At 46.9% G+C, this 23,907-nt stretch overlaps 1 pseudogene; it reads left to right on the top strand.

Moving 5' to 3' along the window:
- The window catches only part of LOC117090926, a 40,748-nt pseudogene that overhangs the window by 15,503 nt on the left and 1,338 nt on the right, over positions 1-23,907 (top strand).

The following is a 23,907-nucleotide window of genomic DNA, read 5'->3' as shown; positions in this document are numbered from 1 at the left end:
GCTCAGCTATCCAGAAGCTCTCTGCACCCAGTCCTCTTGGGTTTTTGTGGAAGCTTCAAGACATCAGCATTTCTTCTCCCAGGGTATAGGGTGGGACCCTCTCATTGGAGGGTATTCAGACCCACCATCAGAAAGGAGGGGGAACATTAGAGTCCTGCCTCGGGACAGGTGAAAAGAGGACAGGAGGTCAGAGGACTGCCCCTGAGGCCCAACGCACCCAACATGATAAAAAAAGACTGTAACAGCGGCTATTGGAGTTATGAGCCAGGAACCATGGATGATATCCAGTATATATCATTACACCACAGCAAGTTTAAAATGTTACAGCTACTTTGGAAAACTCCTTAGGAGTTTCTTATAAAGCTAAATGTACACTTACTCTATGACCAAGCTATTTGACTACTAGGTATTCATCCAAAAGAAAGAAAAACGAATATCCAAAATACTTGTATAAGAATGTCCACAGCAGATTTTATTTATAATAGTCAAAAACTGGAAACAACCCAAATGTCCATCAACAGGTGACTGGATAAACTAATTGTGTCTATTCATACAATAGCAACCTACTGTATTCCGCCATAGTAACACACAGGTACACGCAATGACATGGCTGAATCTCAAAAACTTTATGTTGGGTAAAAGAAGTTAGATAAAAATAAGCCATGGCTGGGCATTGTGGGGAAAAGAAAGAAAGATCAGACTGTTACTGTCTCTATATAGAAAGAAGTAGACATAAGAGACTCCATTTTGTTCTGTATTTGAGATGCTGTTAATCTGTGACCCTACCCCCAACCTTGTCCTTGCAAGAGACATGTGCTGTGGTGACTCAAGGTTTAACGGATTTTGGGCTGTGCAGGGTGTGCTTTGTTAAACTAGTGCCTGAAGGCAGTTTGCTGGTTAAAAGTCATCCCCATTCTCTTAATCTCAAGTACCCAGGGACACACACACTGCCAAAGGTTGCAGGGACCTCTGCCTAGGAAAGCTAGGTATTGTCCAAGGTTTCTCCCCATGTGATGGTCTGAAATATGGCCTCGTGGGAAGGGAAGAGACCTGATCGTCCCCCAGCCTGACACCCATGAAAGGTCTGTGCTGAGGAGGACCAGTACAAGAGGAAAGAAGGCCTCTTGGCAGTTGTTGGCAGTTGAGATAGAGAAAAGCATCTGTCTCCTGCCCGTCCCTGGGCAATGGAACATCTCGGTATAAAACCTGATTGTACGTTCTATTTACTGAGAAAGGAGAAAACCGCCTTAGGGCGAAAGGCGGGACTTGCTAGTGCAATGCTGCTCTTTGTGCACTAAAAAGGTTTATGGAGATGTTTACATATGCATATCAAGGCACAGCACTTTTCCTCAAACTTATTCATGTCACAGAGAACTTTATTCATATGTCTTACTGCTGACTTTCTCCCTATAATGATCCTATTATCCTGCCACTTCCTTTTCTTTAAGATGGTAAAGATAATTATCAATAAATACTAAGGGAACTCAGAGACCGGTGCCGGCGTGGGTCCTCGGTATGCTGAGCGCCAGTCCCCTGGGCCCACTTTTTCTTTCTCTATACTTTGTCTCTGTGTCTCATTTCTTTTCTCAAGTCTCTCGTTCCACCTAACAAGAAACGCCCACAGGTGTGGAGAGGCAGGCCATCCCTTCAGGGCATGGTGGCTCAAGCCTGTAATCCCACCACTTTGGGAGGCCGAAGCAGGCGGATCACTGGAGGTCAAGAGTTCGAGACCAGCCTGGCCAACATAGTGAAATCCCGTCTCTACTAAAAATACAGAAAATTAGCTGGGCATGGTGGCACATACCTGTAAGGCAGGGATCCCTTAGGATCCCTGTAAGGAGGCTGAGGCAAGAGGATCCCTTGAGCCCAGGAGGCAGAAGTTGCAGTGAGCTGAAATCACGCCACTGCACTCAAGCCTGGGTGACAAAGTGAGACTCTGTCTCAAAAAAAAAAAAAAATTCACAGACCATCCTCGTAAGTAAATCTTTGTACGCATTTTATTTCCTTAGCATAGACTCCTAGAAGTGGAATTGCTAAGTCAAAGAGTGTGAGCACTTTTAAAGCCTTTGAAACCTATGAGAACATTGACTTTGAAGCCAGACAGACCTGAACCTTGAATTCCTGGCTTATGGCATGTGGCCTTGAGCACACCACTTCTGGGTACTGCGTGTGCCCAGTACTCCTTCTTGTCCCTCTATTTGGCTACTTACCACATTCTACTCTATTATCACTATAAATCCATGGGTCTTGCATATTATGAACCCCTAATTATGAACCCTTGAGGGCAAGGCCAGAGCATATTCCTCCCCGCATCCTGCCCAGCACCCAGCACAGAGCTCAGTGTCCAGGCCAGGGGCAGTTGGTGCTGCAGGAAAAGTAATGGTCAGGAAGAAAGGCATCCAGGTTCCATTTCCAACTTTCCCACTACACACAGTCATAGAAAAGCCTTTCATGATCTGGCCCCATTACCTGTGCAAACTCATTACCTCTCACTCTGTTCTTTAGCAATTCTGAACTCGTGCTTCTCAAGAACTAGTAGATCCCACAACACACCTCACTTTTTTACATTTCCACGCCCTCGCCCACATCACAAGACTGGTAGCCATATTGTGCCTTTGTGGAAATTAGGAAAAGGTGCCACTTCCCCCTATTGAGGCTAGATTCCAGACCCCACGCATCCCTTGGCCTGGCACCATATTGCCCTGATCAACCTGCATACTATTTCCATAGCCTGGAACAAACACGCTGGCCCACCCAGCAAACCTCTCCTCATCCATCAAGCCACAGCTCAAATGCTACCTCCTCTGTGAAGTCATCCTCAGATACTCTCACAGGTTTAGCTGGTTTCTCTGCTAAGTAACTTCCACTGCTTTTTAAACAGCCTCCATTAAAACAATTATCTGTTTTGAATCATGGCTTCTGGCCAGATGCCGTGGCTCATGCTTGTAATTCCAGCACTTCGGGAGGCTGGGACGGGCAGATCACTTGAGCCCAGGAGTTCGAGACTAGTCTGGGCAACATGGCAGAACCCTGTCTCTACCAAAAATACAAAAAATTAGCCAGGCATGGTGGTGCACTTGGTCCCAGCTACTCAGAAAGCTGAAGTGGGAGAATCACTTGAGCCTAGGAGGCCGAGGATGCAGTGAGCCAAGATCTTGCCACTGCACTCCAGCCTGGGTGACAGAGTGAGACCCCCATCTCAGAAAAAAAAAAAAAAAGGAATTGTGGTTTTCCCCTTACATATCTCCTTACCTCATGAGATTATCCTCAACGCATTTTCATCTTTCATTTCTTTTCCTTTTTTTTTTTTTTTGAGACAGAGTGTCACTCTGCTGCCCAGGCTGGAATGCAGTGGTGTGATCTCAGCTCACTGCAACCTCCACCTCCCCAGTTCAAGGGATTCTCCTGCCTCAGCCTCCTGAGTAGCTGGGATTACAAGCATGCACCACCATGCCCGGCTAATTTTTGTATTTTTAGTAGAGAAGGGGTTTCATCGTGTTGGTCAGGCTGGTCTCCAACTCCTGACCTTGTGATCCACCTGCCTCGGTCTCCCAAAGTGCTGGGATTACAGGCATGAGCCACCGCGTCCAGCCCTCTTTTATTTCTTATACAAAGCCCAGTTCCTAACACATAGGAAGTGACTGATAAACTTGTTGAATGAATGAATGAGGGACAGTTTTCCTCTCTGGTTCTCACGTTGCTTGTCTGAGAATAAAGGAATCAGAATAAAAGATGCCTGAAGTCCCTGCCAACTCTGAAATAGTCTTTTCCAGTATGCATTAAGTAAATATTAGTTAAGTAAATAAGCAGTACCCACCAAAAGAAAATCCCTTTAAAGGTGTGTCTTGAAAGAACATGAATCAATTTGTTGAAGTTTTCTTCTAGAAGCAGTTTGGTATGAGTTTTTGGAACCTCTTAAATGTTTTGCCTTTGGAAAACTCTGGAAACTTTCAGAGACCATCTGAGATCAACCAAAAATAGAGTTTAAGAAGAATTGCTTTAGGAAATCCTTCCAGAGAATGTCTTGTCTTTCATCTCATTCAGATCCCTCAAATTAGGCAATTTGGAGACGATCTCTGTCTTGAAATTATGTAAATTATCCATCTCTGTTATTTGTCTTTCTCGGATATTTTCAAAAAAGGAACGTCTGTTTCTTGACACAAGGCAACTCTTTACGCATCTTTGAGGCCAACGCTAACGTGACTTCTCTCATAAGCAGAAATTTTACCCTGTGCCCTTTCTTCCTCTCCAGAGAAGCGGTCCTTAAGTGGACACTGTCAACCTCCTCAGAGAGCAGCAATTCTATTTGAGGGCTTCAAGCCCCTGAGAAACTAATAGGACCAGAGATCTAGAAGTGGAGCTTTTACAAACCCTATGGGCTCCTGCACCCCCAAAGTTCACAAACTCCTTAAAATTCTATTCATAATATTGTATGCATGTGCTTTTTTGGGGGGTTGGGGGGTGGGGATGGAGTCTCACTCTATTGCCCAGGCTGGAGTGCAGTGGCGCGATCTCTGCTCATTGCAACCTCTGCCTCCTGGGTTCAAGCGATTCTCCTGCCTCAGCTTCCCCAGTATCTGGGATTACAAGTGCCTGCCACCATGCCCAGTTTATTTTTGTACTTTTAGTGGAGATGGGTTTTTACCATGTTGACCAGGCTGGTCTCAAACTCCTGGTCTCAAGTGATCCACCTGCCTCAGCCTCCCAAAGTGCTGGGATTACAGGTGTGAGCCTCCACACCCAGCCTGCATGTGCATTTTTCTTTCTTTCTTACTTTTTTTTTTTTTTTTTTTTTTTGAGATAGAGTCTTACTCTGTCACCCAGGCTGGAGTTCAGTGGCGCGATCTCGGCTCACTGCAACCTCTGCCTCCCGGGTTCAAGTGATTCTCCTTTCTCAACCTCCCAAGTAGTTGGAATTACAGGCGCCCGCCACTACACTCAGCTAATTTTTTTTTCTTTTTTTTTTTTTTTCTTTTTTTTTTTTTTTTTGAGACAGAGTCTCGCTCTGTCGCCCAGGCTGGAGTGCAGTGGCCGGATCTCAGCTCACTGCAAGCTCCGCCTCCCGGGTTTACGCCATTCTCCTGCCTCAGCCTCCCGAGTAGCTGGGACTACAGGCGCCCGCCACCTCGCCCGGCTAGTTTTTTGTATTTTTTTTTTTTTAGTAGAGACGGGGTTTCACCATGTTAGCCAGGATGGTCTCGATCTCCTGACCTTGTGATCCGCCCGTCTCGGCCTCCAAAGTGCTGGGATTACAGGCTTGAGCCACCACGCCCGGCCTTTTTTTTTTTTTTTTTTTTGAGACGGAGTCTCGCTCTGTCGCCCGGGCTGGAGTGCAGTGGCCAGATCTCAGCTCACTGCAAGCTCCGCCTCCCGGGTTTACGCCATTCTCCTGCCTCAGCCTCCGAGTAGCTGGGACTACAGGCGCCCGCCACCTCGCCCGGCTAGTTTTTTGTATTTTTTAGTAGAGACGGGGTTTCACAGTGTTAGCCAGGATGGTCTCGATCTCCTGACCTCGTGATCCGCCCGTCTCGGCCTCCCAAAGTGCTGGGATTACAGGCTTGAGCCACCGCTCCCGGCCCTTTTTTTTTTCTTATACAGAGTCTCGCTCTGTTGCTCAGACTGGAGTGCAGTGGCGTGATCTCGGCTCACTGCAAGCTCCGCCTCCCGGATTCACGCCATTCTCCTGCCTCAGCCTCCTGATTGGGACTACAGGCGCCCGCCACCACGCCTGGCTAGTATTTTTTTTTTTTTTTTTGTATTTTTAGTAGAGACGGAATTTCACCATGTTAGCCAGGATGGTCTCGATCTCCTAACCTTGTGATCCGCCTGCCTCGGCCTCCCAAAGTGCTGAGATTAGAGGCGTGAGCCACTGCGCCCAGCCTCCTTTCTTTTCTTTTCTTTTTGTTTTTCTTTGTTTTTTTTGTTTTTTGCATTTTTAGTAGAGATGGGGTTTCACCATAATGGCCAGTCTTGTCTCAAACTCCTGACCTCAGGTGATCCTCCCGCCTCAGCCTCCCAAACTGCTGAGATTACAAGCATTAGCCACTGCGCCTCGCCAGCATGTGCATTTTTCTAACACAAGGTCAACATCATTCCTAAGATTCTCAAAGGAGCCCCTTGATCCCAGAAAAGCTAAATAAAAGCCACTGGTCTAAAGCCTGGGCTAAAATAGGCTAGTAAGTACAGAAGCTTTCTTTTTTTTTTGAGAGAGAGAGTTTCACTCTGTCACCCAGGTTGAAGTGCAGTGCAGTGGTATGATCTTGGCTAACCACAACCTCCGCCTCCCGGGTTCACGCCATTCTCCTGCCCCAGCCTCCTGATTGGGACTACAGGCGCCCGCCACCACGCCTGGCTAGTTTTTTTTTTTTGTATTTTTAGTAGAGACGGAGTTTCACCATGTTAGCCAGGATGGTCTCGATCTCCTAACCTTGTGATCCGCCTGCCTCGGCCTCCCAAAGTGCTGAGATTAGAGGCGTGAGCCACTGCGCCCGGCCTCCTTTCTTTTCTTTTCTTTTTGTTTTTCTTTCTTTCTTTTTTTTGTTTTTTGCATTTTTAGTAGAGATGGGGTTTCACCATAATGGCCAGTCTTGTCTCAAACTCCTGACCTCAGGTGATCCTCCCGCCTCAGCCTCCCAAACTGCTGAGATTACAAGCATTAGCCACTGCGCCTCGCCAGCATGTGCATTTTTCTAACGCAAGGTCAACATCATTCCTAAGATTCTCAAAGGAGCCCCTTGATCCCAGAAAAGCTAAATAAAAGCCACTGGTCTAGAGCCTGGGCTAAAATAGGCTAGTAAGTACAGAAGCTTTCTTTTTTTTTGAGAGAGAGAGAATTTCACTCTGTCACCCAGGTTGAAGTACAGTGCAGTGGTGCGATCTTGGCTAACCACAACCTCTGCCTCCCGGGTTCAAGAGATTCTCCTGCCTCAGCCTCCCGAGTAGCTGGGACTACAGGTGCCTGGCACCACACCCGGCTAATTTTTGTATTTTTAGTAAAGATAGGGTTTCACCATGTTGGCCAGGATGGTCTCAATCTCTTGACTTCGTGGTCCGCCAGCCTCAGCCTCCCAAAGCGTTTGGATTACAGGTGTGAACCACCGTGCCGGCCTTTGGTACATTCTTTTAGGATATATGAAAGATAGATTCCTCAAGTCACAGATAGGAGTACTTGGGATCACCCCTCTGTCTCCACCAGTGGCCCTCCCTTAGGGGGTTCCTCAAATTCTTTGAACTTGCTGAAACCCAACCTGCCGTGCAGACACAGAGAAGCCCTGGGAGTATACCAGACGCCTGGCACCTCTGCCCTTAGGTCCTTTTTCTCTATTAGAATCCCATTTTGTTTTATTTTTATAGATGTAGGGGGTACAGTGCAGTTTTGTTACATGGATATGTTGAGTCGTGGTGGAGTCTGGGCTTTTAGTATAACCACGATCTGAATAGTGTACATTGTACCCATTGGGTAATTTCTCATCCCTCACCCACCTCCCACCCTCCCACCTTTCCAAGCCTCCAGTGTCTACTATTGCACTCTGTGTCCATGCACACACATTATTTAGCTGCCACTTATAAATGAGAACATGCAGTATTTGACTCTGAATTATTTCACTTAAGGTAATGGCCTCTAGTTCCATCCATACTGCTGCAAAGGATGTAATTTCATTCTTTTTAATGGCTGAGTAGTATTCCATGGTATAAATACTCCACATTTTCTTTACGCAGTCATCCATTGATGGGCCGTTAGGTTGATTCCATATTGCTGCTCTTGTAAACAGCGCTGCCACAAATGTAGCTTCAGAATAACAGCCTTGAAGCCCGAACTGGGCTCCTGAGAGGGCAGTGTTGAGACAGTGTGAAGCGCGAAATCACTATTCTGCCACAAGGGGGCACCCAAAGCTCAGACAGATGGGGCGACGCGCACCCGCCTCCATTCGAATCAAGAGCGTGACTGGACAGCAGAGGCTCCTCGGGCAGGGAGCCACAGCTCGAAGGTCCCAGTTATGCAACTGGCCCACAAGGCCCTTTTACCCCTTCCCCAGGGGGCTTCACCAGCTCCTTCTAGGACAGAGTTTATGTATGGTTCTTGCTGGCTTCAGTCCCTCCCCTAGAGGTGACCCTGAGTCGCTGGGATTACAGGTGTCTTGCATGTGCACCTGTAATCCCTCCTCCCGGGGGAAAATCTCTGCCCGGGATGGGTAAGATCCTGACCCTGCGTGAATATGGCATGCGCTTCTGTTCTCCACTCCCTGGAGTTCCTCCTGAGGCTGTGCAGGGTCCTGTCCAGTGCTCACGAACATGAGCATGATTTCAGGGTTGTGAGCAGAGCCCTGCGGAGGTATGCATATGGCTATAGAGTGGTGACCCACTCGGACAGAAAGAATAAAGAAAGGATCCAGTAGTCAGGACAAAGGGAAGAGGCATTTCAAGAAGGGCTGCAGTTGAGGGTGGAGATTCTGGACTTCCAGATACTCTAGTGGGGGTACAATTTGGACCCAGGAGGCAGGTTGCAAATCTAAACCCATCAAAAGCATATGGACTCTTCTTTTGATTCGTTGTCAACATGAAAAAAAAATTAATTTTTAAAAAGGGTATAGACTTAGACAAACTCAGAACTAGTAAGTATATTTATTTATTTATTTGTTTGTTTATTTAGTTGGAGTCTTGCTCTGTCGCCCAGGCTGGAGTGCAGTGGCAGGATCTTGGCTCACTGCAATCTCTGCCTCCCGGGTTCAAGCCATTCTCCGGTAGCTGGGACTACAGGCACACATCACCAGCCCGGCTAATTTTTGTATTTTTAGTAGAGACAGGGTTTCACCCTGTTGGCCAGGCTGGTCTCAAACTCCTGACCTCGTGATCCGCCTGCCTCAGCCTCCCAAAGTGCTGGGATTACAGGCATGAGCCACCACACCCAGCCAGAACTATTAAATTTATAAATGTAGTTTGAGACATTTAAGGGAACAGTGTACTAAACTGAGAACTACATAGATGTACGCAGGCCCAAGTCTGGCTTCCTAGCCTCAAATCTGGCAAACAAATAAGGTTAGCCTTCCTGAGACAGTAATCACAGATCACGGTCATACACTGCCCACTTGAGACAATAAAACTGTTCCCCTCGAGGACGAGTGTTCTTTTAACCCCAGGAAGGTTTGGAATCAAACTTTGTGATGGCTTTTACCCTCTCAACTTAGCTAAGATGAAACCATATTTCTTGGAAATTAATCCCTGTATGGTTCTGGGTGAGGGCTGGCCACAAGAGAAATGTAAGATTTGAGAGGTAGGAAAACAGAATGGGAGTGGCCATCGTGCTCTGAGGCCAGCATGCGGTGCCAGTCATCTGCTGGCTCACCTTGTCTGCACGGATGGCAGCCAGACTGGCAGCTCTTCCAGCTCCCATCAGATCACCTCCTTCAGCTTCTGTAATTCCTGGCCAGACATATGTGCAACTCTGTGGCAAGGAGTGCTAGGTCCTGCAGACGCCCATACCGTCGGGGCGGGTGGTGGTGAGGCACAGACACAGGCTCCAGTGGCCTTTGTCCTTCCCCCACTTCACATCCAGTGCTTCTCCCAACTGACACACAGTGACCTCCGGCCCACCACAGATGCTGAGGCCTCCAAAGACTCCTTCACCAGCTGCCATGATTGATTAAGGTCTAATCTCTAAAATAAGTTCCTTATTCCATAACACCCATAGTGGTTTTGACTCTCTGGTCAAACCTTAACTGATAAAAATCAAAAGTGATGAAGCAAATCAAACTCAGCATGCTAAGTTTCAAACAGGTTTTAACTACTGCATGCATTTGGTACTTAAAGTTTTTGTAATGCTTAAAAGAATTTGACATATATTAACACTTAAACAGGAAATGAATGAAACTAAAGAAAAAATAATGAAAGAAAATTTGTAAGAACTTGACATAGAGCCAGTCGTGGTGGCTCATGCTTGTAATCCCAGCACTTTGGGAGGCTGAAGCAGGTGGATCATGAGGTCAGGAGATCGACTGAGACCATCCTGGCTAACACGGTGAAATCCCATCTCTACTAAAAATACAAAAAATTAGCTGGGCGTGGTGGCGGGTGCCTGTAGTCCCAGCTACTTGGGAGGCTGAGGCAGGAGAATGGTGTGAACCCGGGAGGCGGAGCTTGCAGTGAGCCGAGATCCCACTACACTCCAGCCTGGGTGATAGCGCAAGACTCCATCTCAAAACAAAACAAAACAAAACAACTTGAATAGAAGCATTATAGATTAACCTCATTATTATATTAATATTTAAAATGTATAATTGCCAGGCATGGTGGCTCATGCCTATAATCCCAGCATTTTGGGGGACTGGGGCGGGCAGATCGCTTTGAGCCCAGGAGTTCAAGACCAGACTGGACAACCTGGTAAAACCCTGTCCCTACTAAAAATGCAAAAACTAGCTGGGCATCATGGCATGCGCCTGTAGTTCCAGCTACTCGGGAGGCTGAGGTGGGAGGATTGCTTGAGGCGAGGAGTTCGAGGCTATAGTGAGCTGTGATCACACCACTACACTCTAGCCTGGATGACAGAGCCAGACCCTATCTCAGAAGACAAAACAAGACAAACAAACAAAACCATACAAACTTGTAACATCCTGCTTCTTGCAGCTCTCCCCATCCAGGCCACCCCATTCCTTTGGTACAAAAATATGATGGGGTGTCCTCTACCCGAGAAGCACCCACACCGTTCATCCGAAAGCTCCCATTGACTAGCTGAGCGCCCATAAAGGTGAGATTTGTCCCACACGCCTCCCAAACACCTCTTCCTAGTGGATTTCTTCACTCTTTCCTTTCCATTCTGAGCACGGCCCCACTTAAGGAACTCTGAGCTCTCATGCTGCCCTATCCCAGTCAAGAAGGAAGTTGCTGGTGATCAAGTCATACTCCGGTAAATGCTGACTGGCACCTCTTCTGCATCAAGTCCTCGCAGGACATTCACCCGAGTTACTAAACATGGCTGCTCACACCCTCGCTATGAGGCCAGCATCCGCATCCCCATGTGACAGTGGAAACAAACCCACACAGCATGAGTAACTGGGCAGCTAGCAAGTAGCTGAGCAGAGAGACAGCCTTGGACGCAGGCCAGGCAGCACAGATTTACTCGAATCATCCTCCATTCCTTCAGATTTTCACCAACTGATTGATCCTTGGACTCCCTCCCCAGGCTTCTCTGACATCACCAGCCACCAGGACCCTGCCTATGCCTGTCGTCTGCAACATTCCTCTATGCCCATCAAAGTAGGGAGTATCACGCCGGGTGCAGTGGCTCACATCTGTAATCCTAGCACAATGAAAGGCTGAAGTGGGCAGATCACTTGAGGCCAGGAGTTCAAGACCAGTCTGGCCAACATGACGAAACCCTATCTCTACTATAAATACAAAACAATTAACCAGGGATGGTGGGGCATGCCTGGGGTCCCAGCTACTTGGGAGGCTGAGGCGTGAGAATTGCTTGAACCCGAACCCAAGGCTGAGGCAGAGGTTGCAGTGAACCAAGATCACGCCACTGCACTCCAGCCTGGGTGACAGAACTCCAGCTGGGTGACAGAGGGAGGCTCCGTCTCCCAAAAAATAAATAAATAAATAAATAAAGTAGCATCAATTCTGGCCAACTTATGGCTAAAAGAGAAGGCTGCCACAGCCCTTGCCCTTTGGGAGTGCCTGTCCCTTCAGTAGCTGCCCAAAAATCCGGGCAGAAGAGAAGGGTCAGAGGAAGCACCTGTAAGAAAGGGTTGGGCCCCACCAACACACTCTCTTCCTCTCTTCCTCTCCTAACTGAGGGAGCCATCAGAAGCAAAGGGAGTGTGGGAAAGATTAGTCACACATGTTTCCCTTTGTGTCACAGAGTCAAACTCTCCATCTGTGACTTCAGAAGAGTCACAAGAGAGCCCCAGCAACGGCCCATGGGCTGTCATAGCAACACGCCTACACCTTAAGGCACCACCTTCCAACTCTGGAGAAAACAACTGCCTCCTTCAAATGTCAACTGCTACATGGGCAATGAAGAACTTGAAAATGAAATTCGGGGCTGGGCGCGGTGGCTCACACCTGTAATCATTTTGAGAGTCCAAGGCGGGTGGATCACTTGAGCCCAGGAGTTCTGGACCAGCCTGGGCAACATGGCTAAACCCCATCTCTTCAAAAAAATACGAAAAGTAGACAGGCATGGTGGCACGTGCCTGTGGTCCCAGCTACTTGGGAGGTGGAAGTGGGAGGATCACTCGAACCTGGGAAGTGCAGGTTGCAGTGAGCCAAGATTGCACCATTGCACTCCAGTCTGGGTGACAGAATGATACACTGCCTCCAAAAAAAAAGAAAGAAAAGAAAGAAAGAAAATGAAATTAGGGGCTGAGCATGGTGGTTCACGGTTGTAATCCCAGCACTTTGGGAGGCCAAGGCAGGCAGATCACCTGAGGTCAGGAGTTTGAGACCAGCCTAACCATAATGATAAAACCCCGTCTCTCCTAAAAACACAAAATTAGCCGGGCATGGTGGCGCATGCCTGTAATCCCAGCTATTCAGGAGGCTGAGGCAGGAGAACCACTTGAACCCAGGAGGTGGAGGTTGCAGTGAGCCAAGACTGTACCATTACACTCCAGCCTGGGCGACAAGAGTGAGACTCCATCTCAAAAAAAAAAAAAAAAAAAAAAAAAATTAGGAAAAACAACTCAATTTACAATAGTATCAAAAAGAATAAAAACTTAGGTATACATTGGTCAGGTGCGGTGGCTCACACCTGTAATCCCAACATTTTGGGAGTACAAGGTAGGTGGATCACCTGAGGTCAGGAGTTCAAGACCAGACTGGCCAACATGATAAAACCCTATCTCTACTAAAATACAAAAAATTAGCCAGGCGTGGTGGCAGGCACCTGTAATCCCAGCTACTCGGGAGGCTGAGGCTGGAGAATCGCTTGAACCTGGGAGGCGGAGGCTGCAGTGAGTCGAGACTGGGCCACTGCACTCCAGCCTGGGCAACAGAGTGAGACTCTGCCTCAAGAAAAAAAAAAAAAAAAAACCTTAGTATACATTTAACAAAGAAAGTTCAAGACTTATACATTGAAAACTACAAAACATTGTTGAAAGACATTAAATAAATCCTGAATAAATGGAAAGACATCTGTGTTCATGGACTGAAGGTACCAATATTCCCCAATTTCATCTACAGATTCCATGCAATCCCCAACAAAATTGTAACTGCCTTCTTTTTTGCATAAATGGACACGCTGATCCTAAAATTCATATGCAAATGCAAGGGACACAGAATAGCCAAAATAATTTTGAAAAAGAAGAACAAAGTTGAAGTCCCAATTTTGAAACTTATTATAAAGCTACAGTAATCAAAACCATGGTATTGACCTCAAGACAGACATCTAGATCAGTGGAATACAATTTAGAGTCCAGAAATCAACCCATACATCTATGGTCAATTAATTTCAACAATGGTGCCAAGACCATTCTATGTGAAAAGAATAGTCTTTTCAAGAAGCAGTGCTAGGACAAGTAAAAGAATGAAGTTGGACCCCTACCTAAAACCAGATAAAAAATTTAACTCAAAATAAATCAAAGAACTAAATTTAAGAGTTAAAAACTATAAAACTCTTGGAGGGAAAGATAAGTGAAAATCTGTATGAGTTTGGATTTGGCAACAGTTTCTTAAATATGACGCCAAAAGCACAGGCAACAAAAGAAACAGTGGATAAAGTGAACTTCATCAAAATGTGAAACCTTTTTTTTTTTTTTTTTTGAGACGGAGTCTTGCTCTGTCGCCCAGGCTGGAGTGCAGTGGCGCGATCCTTGGCTCACTGCAAGCTCCGCCTCCTGGGTTCAAGCGATTCTCCTGCCTCAGCCTCCTGAGTAGCTGGGACTATAGGCACCTGCCACAACACCCGGCTAATTTTTTTTTTTTTTTTTGTATTTTTAGTAGAGATGGGGGTTTCACTGTGTTAGCCAGGACGGTCTCGATCTCCTGACCTCGTGATCTGCCCGCCTCGGCCTCCCAAAGTGCTGGGATTACAGGGGTGAGCCACCGCGCCCGGCCAGAGAAAATATTTTCAAATCACATATCTAGTAAAGTCTAGAATTCATAATATCAAAAAGAAAAAAAAAAAAAAACTCTTGGAACTCAACAACAAAAGACACATAATTTAATTTAAACATGGGCAAAGGATTTGAATAGACATTTCTCCGAAGATAATATACAAATGGCGATGAGCACAAAAAAAGATTCTCAACATCATTAGCCCTGGTGAAATGCAAATCAAAACCATAATAAGATACCACTTCATACCAACTAGGGTAGTTATAACTTTTTTAAAAACAGAAATGTACCTGTGTTGGCCAGCATGTAGAGAAATTGGAAACCTCAGGTACTGCTGGTGGAAACGTAAAATGGTGCAGCTGTGTGGAAAACACTTTGTCAGTTCCTCAACTAGTTAAACAGAGAGTTACCATATGACCCAGCAACTCTACTAGTAGGTATATACCTAAGAGAATTCAAAACATATGTTTGCATAAAACCTTGTACATGAATGTTGACAACAGCATTATTCATAATAGCCAAAAAGTGGAACAAGCTTGGGCAACAAAACAAGCTTGGACAACAAAACCCTATCTCTACAAAAAAAAAAAAATAGATAAAATTAGCTGGGCATGGTGGTGCACTCTTGTAGTCCCAGCTACTCGGGAGGATGAGGTGGGAGGATGACTTGAACCCGGGAGGTGGAGGTTGCAGTGAGCTGAGATCACCCCACTGCACTCCAGCCTGGGTGACAGAGAAAGGCTCTACCTCAAAAAAAAATAAATAAAAATAAGAAAATAAGAAATGGCAACAGTACTAACGAATGGATAAACAAAACAAGGTATATATCCGTACAATGGAATGTCATTCAGCCATAAAAAGGAACGGACTGATAGAAGCTACAACATAGATGAACCTTAAAGACATTATGCTACATGAAAGAAACCAGATGCAAATGGTCACATTTTATATTAATATGATTCCATTTATATGAAATGTCACAAATAGGCAAATCCACCGAGACAGAAGCTAGATTAGTGTTTGCCAGGGATTGGGGAGGGGAGAATTGGGAGTGACTGCGACTGCTGGTAAGACGTTTCGTTTAGGGGAGATGGAAATGTTCTGGAATTAGCAGTGATATCTGCACATCTTTGTGAATATAGTAAAAGCACTGAATTGTACATTTTAAATGATTACAATGATTCATTTTATCTCAATAAAAGACTAGCCACTGAATGGTACATTTTTAAATTATTAAAATGCTTCATTTAATCTCAATAAAAGTCAACAGGCACCAAGGATCCCTTGTTTGGGCTGGAGGTCAGTGTAGTTTGGGGGGTCATCAAGTGCTGAAGCAGTAGGAGTCTAGGGGTCATGCAAGTCCCAGCTGCCATGTGACAAGTGAGGTAAAGGACAGTGCAGGTCTGAAGTCCCCTGACATTAGTAAGGGAGGGACAGCAGAGATTTCCCCTGCCACCAGGAGGCTTTTCTCAGTCCCCAGGGCAGATGGCAGGCGTATACCATGTTTGGCAGAGGCATCCCCGTGACTGTACAGGCAATGCAGTTTGGGTCTGGAGGACAGGATTGCTGTAGGGAAGAGCCAAGGGTGGACTTCAGAACACTGGTGGTGACATAAGGGTAGAAAGACCTTGGACACAAAAGAGGAAACACAAACAGCGTCATCATGGAAAGATGCTCAGCCTCCCCGGGAATGGGAAGAGTGCACACTGAAACAATAAGACAGCATTTTCCTCCAATAAGATGCTCAAAAACAGCTTGCTAATATGAAAGGCTGGCAGGACGTGAGGAAATATGTGCTCTCATTCCACTGCTGGTGGGAGTGTGGATTGGGTAGGGCCACTCTGGAGGGCAACTCGCCAGCATCTATTAAAGTGAAAAATGTGCATATCCTATGACTCAGCGATTCCAATGCCCAGCACCTATTCTAGAGAGACACTCCCACATGCACAGGGAAATATGAGATGTTTATGCAACACCACTTATGATCGTGCATTGTTGGGAACAACCTAGGTATTCAGGAACCAGGAGAATGGCTAAAAACCTCTGCACATCCATTCTCTGTTTAAGAAAACGAGTAGTTCTAGAAGTATAAAATGAAATGATCTCCAAGATATATAACTGGATTAAAAGCGCAAAAAGCAAATCGTAGGATACATACTGTATATCATTTATGGAAAAAACCAAAACAAACATACAAATACAACTGTGCTGGGACCGATGGAGAATTGTGCCTGGCAGGCTGAGTCATGAGGCCAGTTAACAAGCCTTTCTCTATCTGCAAAAAGAAGTAATTAAAAAAGCAATATAAGAAGAACATGGACCAGGGGCAGTGGTTCATGCCTATAATCTCAGCACTTTGAGAGGCTGGGGTGGAAGGATCTCTTGAAGCCAGGAGTTTGAGACCACCTGAGAAACATAAAGAGACCCAGTCTCCACATAAAATTAAAAATTAGTCAGGCATGGTAGTGTGTACCTCTAGTCCTAGATACGCTGGAGGCTGAGGTGGGAGGATCTCTTGAGCCCAGGAGTTCGAGGCTACAGTGAGCCATGATTGTGCCACTGCACTCCAGCCTGGGTAAGAAAGCAAAGCCGTCTCTAAAAAAACAAAAAGAAGAAGAACATGGAACTGCCAGACTTGGGCTATTTCATTTCCCAGAGATAATTTTTTTACCAAGTGGAGAGAAAATGGATGGTTTGTTCCTTAGGCTCTATGTCTTGCTCTGTGCTAGAATTACCGCAGCTTTGTGTAAGATTTCCTTTAGCAAATATAGGTGGCCTGCGATGCCCCATATAAGAAAGGAAAAGACAAAGTCAGATGTTACTGCTCTCAGTTATCTCAGATATGGAAAAGAGAGGCAGGCCCCTTGCCAGGGAGAAGGAACAGCCAGATGCTGTGCATGAGGCACTCTCCTACCTCCCCTAAGACAGGGGTCACCCTTGCTCTGAAAAATTCAAGCAGAGAATCCTCAGGAGGAGTGGGGCCAAGAAATCAGAGTGAGAAATATTTGATTATTGCTTAATAACATTTTACGTAGAAAATAAAATAATTTTTTAAAACATCCTGGCCGGGCACGGTGGCTCACGCCTGTAATCCCAGCACTTTGGGAGGCCGAGGCAGGTGGATCATGAGGTCAGGAGATTGAGACCATCCTGGCCAATGTGGTGAAACCCTGTCTCTACTAAAAATACAAAAATTAACTGGGCGTGGTGGCGAGCTACTTGGGAGGTTGAGGCAGGAGAATCGCTTGAACCCGGGAGGCAGAGGTTGCAGTGAGGCGAGATCATGTCCTTGCACTCCAACCTGGTGACAGAGTGAGACTCCGTCTCAAAAAACAAAAACAAAAACAAGCAAACAAACAACAAAAAAAAAACAGGCCGGGCGCAGTGGCTCACGCCTGTAATCCCAGCACTTTAGGAGGCCGAGACGGGCAGATCACTTGACGTCAGGAGTTCAAGACCAGCCTGACCAACATGGTGCAACCCTATGTCTACTAAAACAACACAAATTAGCCAGGTGTGGTGGCAGGCACCTGTAATCCCAGCTACTCGGGAGGCTGAGACAGGAGAATCACTTGAACCCAAGAGGTGGAGGTTGCAGTGAGCTGAGATCATGCCATTGCACTCCAGCCTGGGCAAGAGCAAGACTCTACTTCAAAAAATAAGAAGGAAAGAAAATAATTTTAAAAGATATACAATATGCCTAGCACGGTGGCTCATACCTGTAATCCCAGCACTGTGGGAGGCTGAGACAGTTGGATCAATTGAGGTCAGGTGCCTGGCCAACATGGTGAAACCCCATCTCTACTAAAAATACAAGAATTAGCTGGGTGTGGTGGTGCACACCTGTGGTCCCAGCTGCTTGGGTGGCTGAGGCAGGAGAATCACTTGAACCCAGGAGGTGAAGACTGCAGTGAGCTGAGAACGTGCCACTGCACTCCAGCCTTGGCAACAGAGGGAGACTCTGTTTAAAAAAAAAAAACACACACACCCACAACAACACACATAACTTTTTTGGTCTAGGAAAGTTCTGGAAGAATACTCAATAATCTGAAAATAGTGCTTCCTACCCTAAGGAGGTAGGAAGAGGACCAGGGATTGGGGGAGGAGATTGATCAAAGGAAAACTTGAGTCTTATCTATAACTTTCCATTTTTATTTTCACCTCCAACTTTTAAAATATAATTTGTACTTTTTATTGTGAACTAAGATATGTAAAATCGTACATGAAAATAACACATTGAGCCGGGCGCGGTGGCTCAAGCCTGTAATCCCAGCACTTTGGGAGGCCGAGGCGGGCGGATCACGAGGTCAGGAGATCGAGACCCTCCTGGCTAACACGGTGAAACCCCGTCTCTACTAAAAAATACAAAAAACTAGCCGGGCGCAGTGGCGGGCGCCTGTGGTCCCAGCTACTCGGAGGCTGAGACGGGAGAATGGCGGGAACCCGGGAGGCGGAGCTTGCAGTGAGCCGAGATCGTGCCACTGCACTCCAGCCTGGGCAACACAGCGAGACTCCGTCTCAAAAAAAAAAAAAAAAGAAAATAACACATTGAAAACTCACGTTCAGATCAGAACATTAGCAGAACCTTAGGAGCGCCCTGATCGCACCTTCCCTCCTCACCCAGGGAGGCAGCTCTGGCTTGTGTCTATCACTTCCTCACTTTCCTTTCTAGTTCTACCATCTGTGTGCACCCTGAACAACAAACTGTTTCGTTTTGCCTGTTTCTGAACTTTATATATGGAATCGTATGTACTTTTCTTTTTTTTTTTTTTTTTGTTTGAGACGGAGTCTTGCTCTGCCACGCAGGCTGGAGTGCAGTGGCCAGATCTCAGCTCACTGCAAGCTCCGCCTCCTGGGTTTACGCCATTCTCCTGCCTCAGCCTCCCGAGTAGCTGGGACTACAGGCGCCCGCCTCGTCGCCCGGCTAGTTTTTTGTATTTTTAAGTAGAGACAGGGTTTCACCGTATTAGCCAGGATGGTCTCGATCTCCTGACCTCGTGATCCGCCCGTCTCGGCCTCCCAAAGTGCTGGGATTACAGGCTTGAGCCACCGCGCCCGGCCCCTCGTATGTACTTTTCTATGCCTTGCTTCTGTGTGTTTGTGCAATATCACTTAACATGCTTTTTCTATCTACTTATTTATTTATATGTGGTAAAATATACATAAAATTTACCACTTAAGCCATGTTTAAATGTACAATTCAGGGGGCATTAAGTACATTCACGAGGTACAATATTATATTTTTGAGACTCATGCAAATTAATCTACATGGCTATATGCAGGTGGTTCATATTCATTCCTCTAAAGTATTACATTGTGTGAATATCCCACTGGGTGAATATACAACAATTTATTATTCAACTACTGTTCTCTCCCTCCCTCCCTCCCTCCCTCTCTTCCTTCCTTCCTTCTTCCTTCCTTCCTTCCTTCCCCCCTCTCTCCCTCCCTTCCTTCCTTTTCTTCTCTTTTTCTTTTCCTTCCTTCCTTCCTTTTCTTCCTTCTTCTTTTCTTCCTTTCTTTTGCAGTGGCACGATCACAGCTCACTGCAACCTCCGCCTCTCAGCTACAAGCTATTCTCATGCCTCAGCCTCCAGAGTAGCTGGGACTACAGGCATCTGCCACCACACCACACACAACACACACACTAATTTTTGTATTTTTAGTAAAGATGGAGTTTTGCCATGTAGCGCAAGCTGGTCTCAAACTCTTAGGCTCAAGCCACCTGCCCGCCTCAGCCTCTCAAAGTGCTGGGATTACAGGTGTGAGCCACCACACCGGCTTTCTTTCTTTCTTTTTCTTTTGGAATTACAAACACCAGTGCTTAAATCTTTTTGCATATGTCTCCTGGGGCACAGGTACAAGCCTTCTTAGTGCATTTACCTACTGATGAAAATGATGGATTTTGCTGGTTTAATTTTTCATAAGGAGGTGATATGAATATTGCTTTTATCACTAAATTTCCATTTTAAAAAGGAAGAGAAACTAGTTGGGAGGGGCTCATAGAGTGAAAGGGCAGGGAACGATCTATAAGACCAGAAGCAGACAGGCAGGAAGGGCGGCTGAGCCATGCCTGCAGGTTGATCATGGAAGGTGCTGCGAGTACACAGTCAGATCAGCATAGAAACTGAGCACCTTTGAGGCGTGCACTCTATAAGGGCTCGTCAGCAGTAGACTGGGGTTCAGGAGACCTGGGTTCTCTCCCAGCTGTGCCACACAGGGAAAGTCATTTTGCTTCCGCAGCCCATGGTTCTGACAGATGTAGAGTGAGAGGGTAAAGCCGAAGGTCGGAATCATTTTCCAGCCCTGCTGGCTTGAAATCCTAAGCCGGCTGGAGCAGTAAGATGGGGGATCCGCACAGGAGCTTCTACCTAGAAGTTAGGAAGAGGGGACAGGATCCCAGATAGGAAAGAACTCTGTCTCTCCAAGACCCAAAAAATGACTACAAGTAATGACTGGGCCTCATCCCGGTAAGTCAGCAGTGGTGGTGCGGTGGTAAATGTTAACAGCCAGCTCTCGGGGTGGGAAGTCCTTGATCTATGGCATTGGTGATGTATGTGGTTGGAAGTATTCCTACTATGGCCAACTGGCCAATTTCAAGCTACCAACAAGTAACCTCACAAAATTCCTGAAAATGTAAGCATCCGGCTTTGGCTAGGCAGTACTAGCGGGCTCCAGCACAGCCTAGGACGCAAGCTGCCCTCAGAGCTCAGGCTCAGACACCACACCACAGACTAGCAGGGAAACAAAGGTCTTAGGTGCCTCTCAGGGCTCACAGTCATGAGGCTCAGAAACAGCTGTGGAAAGTGGGGCATGCCTCCCTCCCCAACACAGGGAAGATCACTAGACTGGCTCCATGAGCCATTTACCTTGTCTGGTGGGCAAGGGAAGTCACTCAGAAGAGCAAGAATGACCCGGCATGGTGGCTCATACCTGTAATCCCAGCATTTTGGGAGGCAAAGGTGGGCAGATTACTTGAGCTCAAGAGTTCGAGACCAGCCTGGAGAACATAGTGAAACTCCATCTCTACAAAATACAAAAATTAGCTGGGCGTGACGGGCACGGTGGCTCACACCTATAATCTCAGCACTTTGGGAGGCCGAGGCTGGCGGATCACCTGACATCAGGAGTTTGAGACCAGCTGACCAACATGGAGAAACCCTGTCTCTACTAAAAATACAAAATTAGCCGGGCGTGGTGGAGCATGCCTGTAATCCCAGCTACTCTGGAGGCTGAGGCTGGAGAATCACTTGAACCCAGGAGGCGGAGGTTGCAGTGAGCAGAGATTGTGCCATTGCACGGCAGCCTGGGCAACAAGAGCGAAACTCCATCTCAAAAAAAAAAAGCTGGGCTTGGTGGTGCATGCCTATAGTCACAGATATTTTGGGGGCTGAAGCAGGAGGACTGCTTGCGTTCAGAAGGTCGAGGCTACAGTGAGCCGAGATGGTGCCACTGTACTCCAGCCTGGGTGACAGCACGAGACTCTGTTTCAAAAAAAAAAAAAAAAAGCAAGTAGAAAATGCCAGGGGCAGTTGGGCACAGTGGCTCACACCTGTAATCCCAGCACTTTGGGAGGCCAAGGCAGGTGGATCACTTGAGGTCAGGAGTTCGAGACCAGCCTGGCCAACATGGTGAAACCCCGTCTCTACTAAAACTACAAAAATGAGCCAGATGTGGTGGTAGATGCCTGTAGTCCCAGCTACTCGGGAGGCTGAGGCAGGAGAATCACTTGAACCGGGGGGCAGAGGTTGCAGTGAACAACCACTTCACTCCAGCCTGGGCGAAAGAGCAAGACTCGTCTCAAAAAAAAGAAAAAAAAGGCCAGGCATGGTGGCTCATGCTTGTAGTCCCAGCACTTTGGGAGGCCAAGGCTCCCAAAGGATCCCAAGGATCACCTGAGGTCAGGAGTTCAAGACCAGCCTGGCCAACATGGTGTAACTCCATCTCTACTAAGAATACAAAAATTAGCTGGGCGTGATAGCGCATGCATGTGATCCCAACTACTCAGGAGGCTGAGACAGGAGAATCGCTTGAACGTGGGAGGTGGAGGTTGCAGTGAGCCAAGATCTTGCCACTGCACTCCAGCCTGGGTGACAGAGTGAGACTCCATCTCAAAAAAAGAAAGAAAGAAAAAAAAAAAAATGCCAGGGGCCCAGGGGCCTGCTGTGAGAGGAAACGTCCCCTGTCGCCTTGTGAAATCATGATTCTGCGTGATAAAGAACCGAGTATGAATAATACATACAGAGCAGACATATCGCCTATGCACAGCTTGTTCAATTTAGTGAGTCGTTCTGTCTCTTTCACACTCCTTTGGTTTAGTTCCCAGGTTAACTAGCTGTTCCCTCAACCCTATGCCTTGGGACTTGCAGCCTCGAATACCGAGGAGGAAAGAGGAGGAATGAAGATTTATTGAGTACCCAAACAAGACAAGGCCAGACATTTCATTTATATTGTTACCCTTAATTGTCCCAACATATGGCAAAGTGCATGACACAATCCTCAAGCAGACGAGGACTCAGTCGAGAGGTTGTGGGACATGCTGGACATGATGCGGGTAGTAGCCGGCAGAGAGGCATTTGGACCACCAGTCTGTCTGGTTCTGAAAGTCAAGCTCTCTCCACCTACCCCAGGATCCTCCTGTCTCAGTGGGTTTGGGCCCCTGAACCACCCTTCAGTTCCAGGTCAACACTGCTCCCTTCATAGCGATGCCTTTCCCTCAGTGTTTCTCCCCTGGCCTGGTATCTGAGAAATTCCTTTTATTGGTCTTGCCCTTCCCTGGCTACATAGACTGAGAGTCCGAAAACCTCAGTAGTCAGCACTCAAACCTTACACCTATCAATTTACATAATGTCTGATTTCAGAAATTAGCTTTATCTCAGACCAAAATTAATCCCCTAAATCACAGATCACAGAAAATCACAAGCGTGACAAGTCCTAAAAAAGAAAGTGTGGCCAGGCTCACACCTTGTAATCCCAGCACTTCAGGAAGCAAAGGTGAGAGGATTGCTTGAGCCCAGGAATTCGAGACCAGCCTGGGCAACATAGCAAGACCTCGTCTCTACAAAAAAACAACAAATAAAAAAAATTAGCCAGGTGTGGTTCCAGCACTCGAGCGGCTGAGGCAAGAGGATTGCTTGAGCCCAGGAGACTGAGGCTGCATTGAGCTGTGTTGCCACTGCACTCCAACCTAGGCAACAGAGCAAGACCCTGTCTCAAACAAACAAAAAAAGCGTAACTACAGGTCTATGCTCGGCCAGGTATGGGGGTTAGATTTATATTACCCACATGGTTGGAAAACCTCCTTTGTCCCCAAGAAAATAACATGAAAACTGGTCTCAAGTCAGTGACATCCCTGGGGTGTCTGACAAAAGCAACTGCAAAAACACTGAAGGGACATGTCCTCAACCCAGCCACCAAGGAGGCCCACAGAAAAAGCCTGTTGAATATGCACTTTCTTTCCCTCTCTCTCTTTTTTTTTTTTTTTTTTTGAGACGGAGTCTCGCTCTGCCACCCAGGCTAGAGTGCAGTGGCCGGATCTCGCCTCACTGCAAGCTCTACCTCCCGGTTTACGCCATTCTCCTGCCTCAGTCTCCCGAGTAGCTGGGACTACAGGCGCCCGCCACCTCGCCCGGCTAGTTTTTTGTATTTTTTTAGTAGAGACGGGGTTTCACCCTGTTAGCCAGGATGGTCTCGATCTCCTGACCTCGTGATCCGCCCGTCTCGGCCTCCCAAAGTGCTGGGATTACAGGCTTGAGCCACCGCGCCCGGCCCCCTCTCTCTCTTTAATGGAGATGGGGTCTCACTCTGTCACCAGCACTGGAGTACAATGGGGTCTCACTATGTTGTCCAGGCTGGTCT

The sequence above is a fragment of the Trachypithecus francoisi genome, unplaced genomic scaffold (assembly GCF_009764315.1).
Source record: "Trachypithecus francoisi isolate TF-2019V2 unplaced genomic scaffold, Tfra_2.0 Lachesis_group11, whole genome shotgun sequence".
NCBI classification, from domain to species: Eukaryota; Metazoa; Chordata; class Mammalia; order Primates; family Cercopithecidae; genus Trachypithecus; species Trachypithecus francoisi.
Note: the sequence above shows the minus strand (reverse complement) of the source record. Positions and strands in the feature narration are given on the sequence as shown.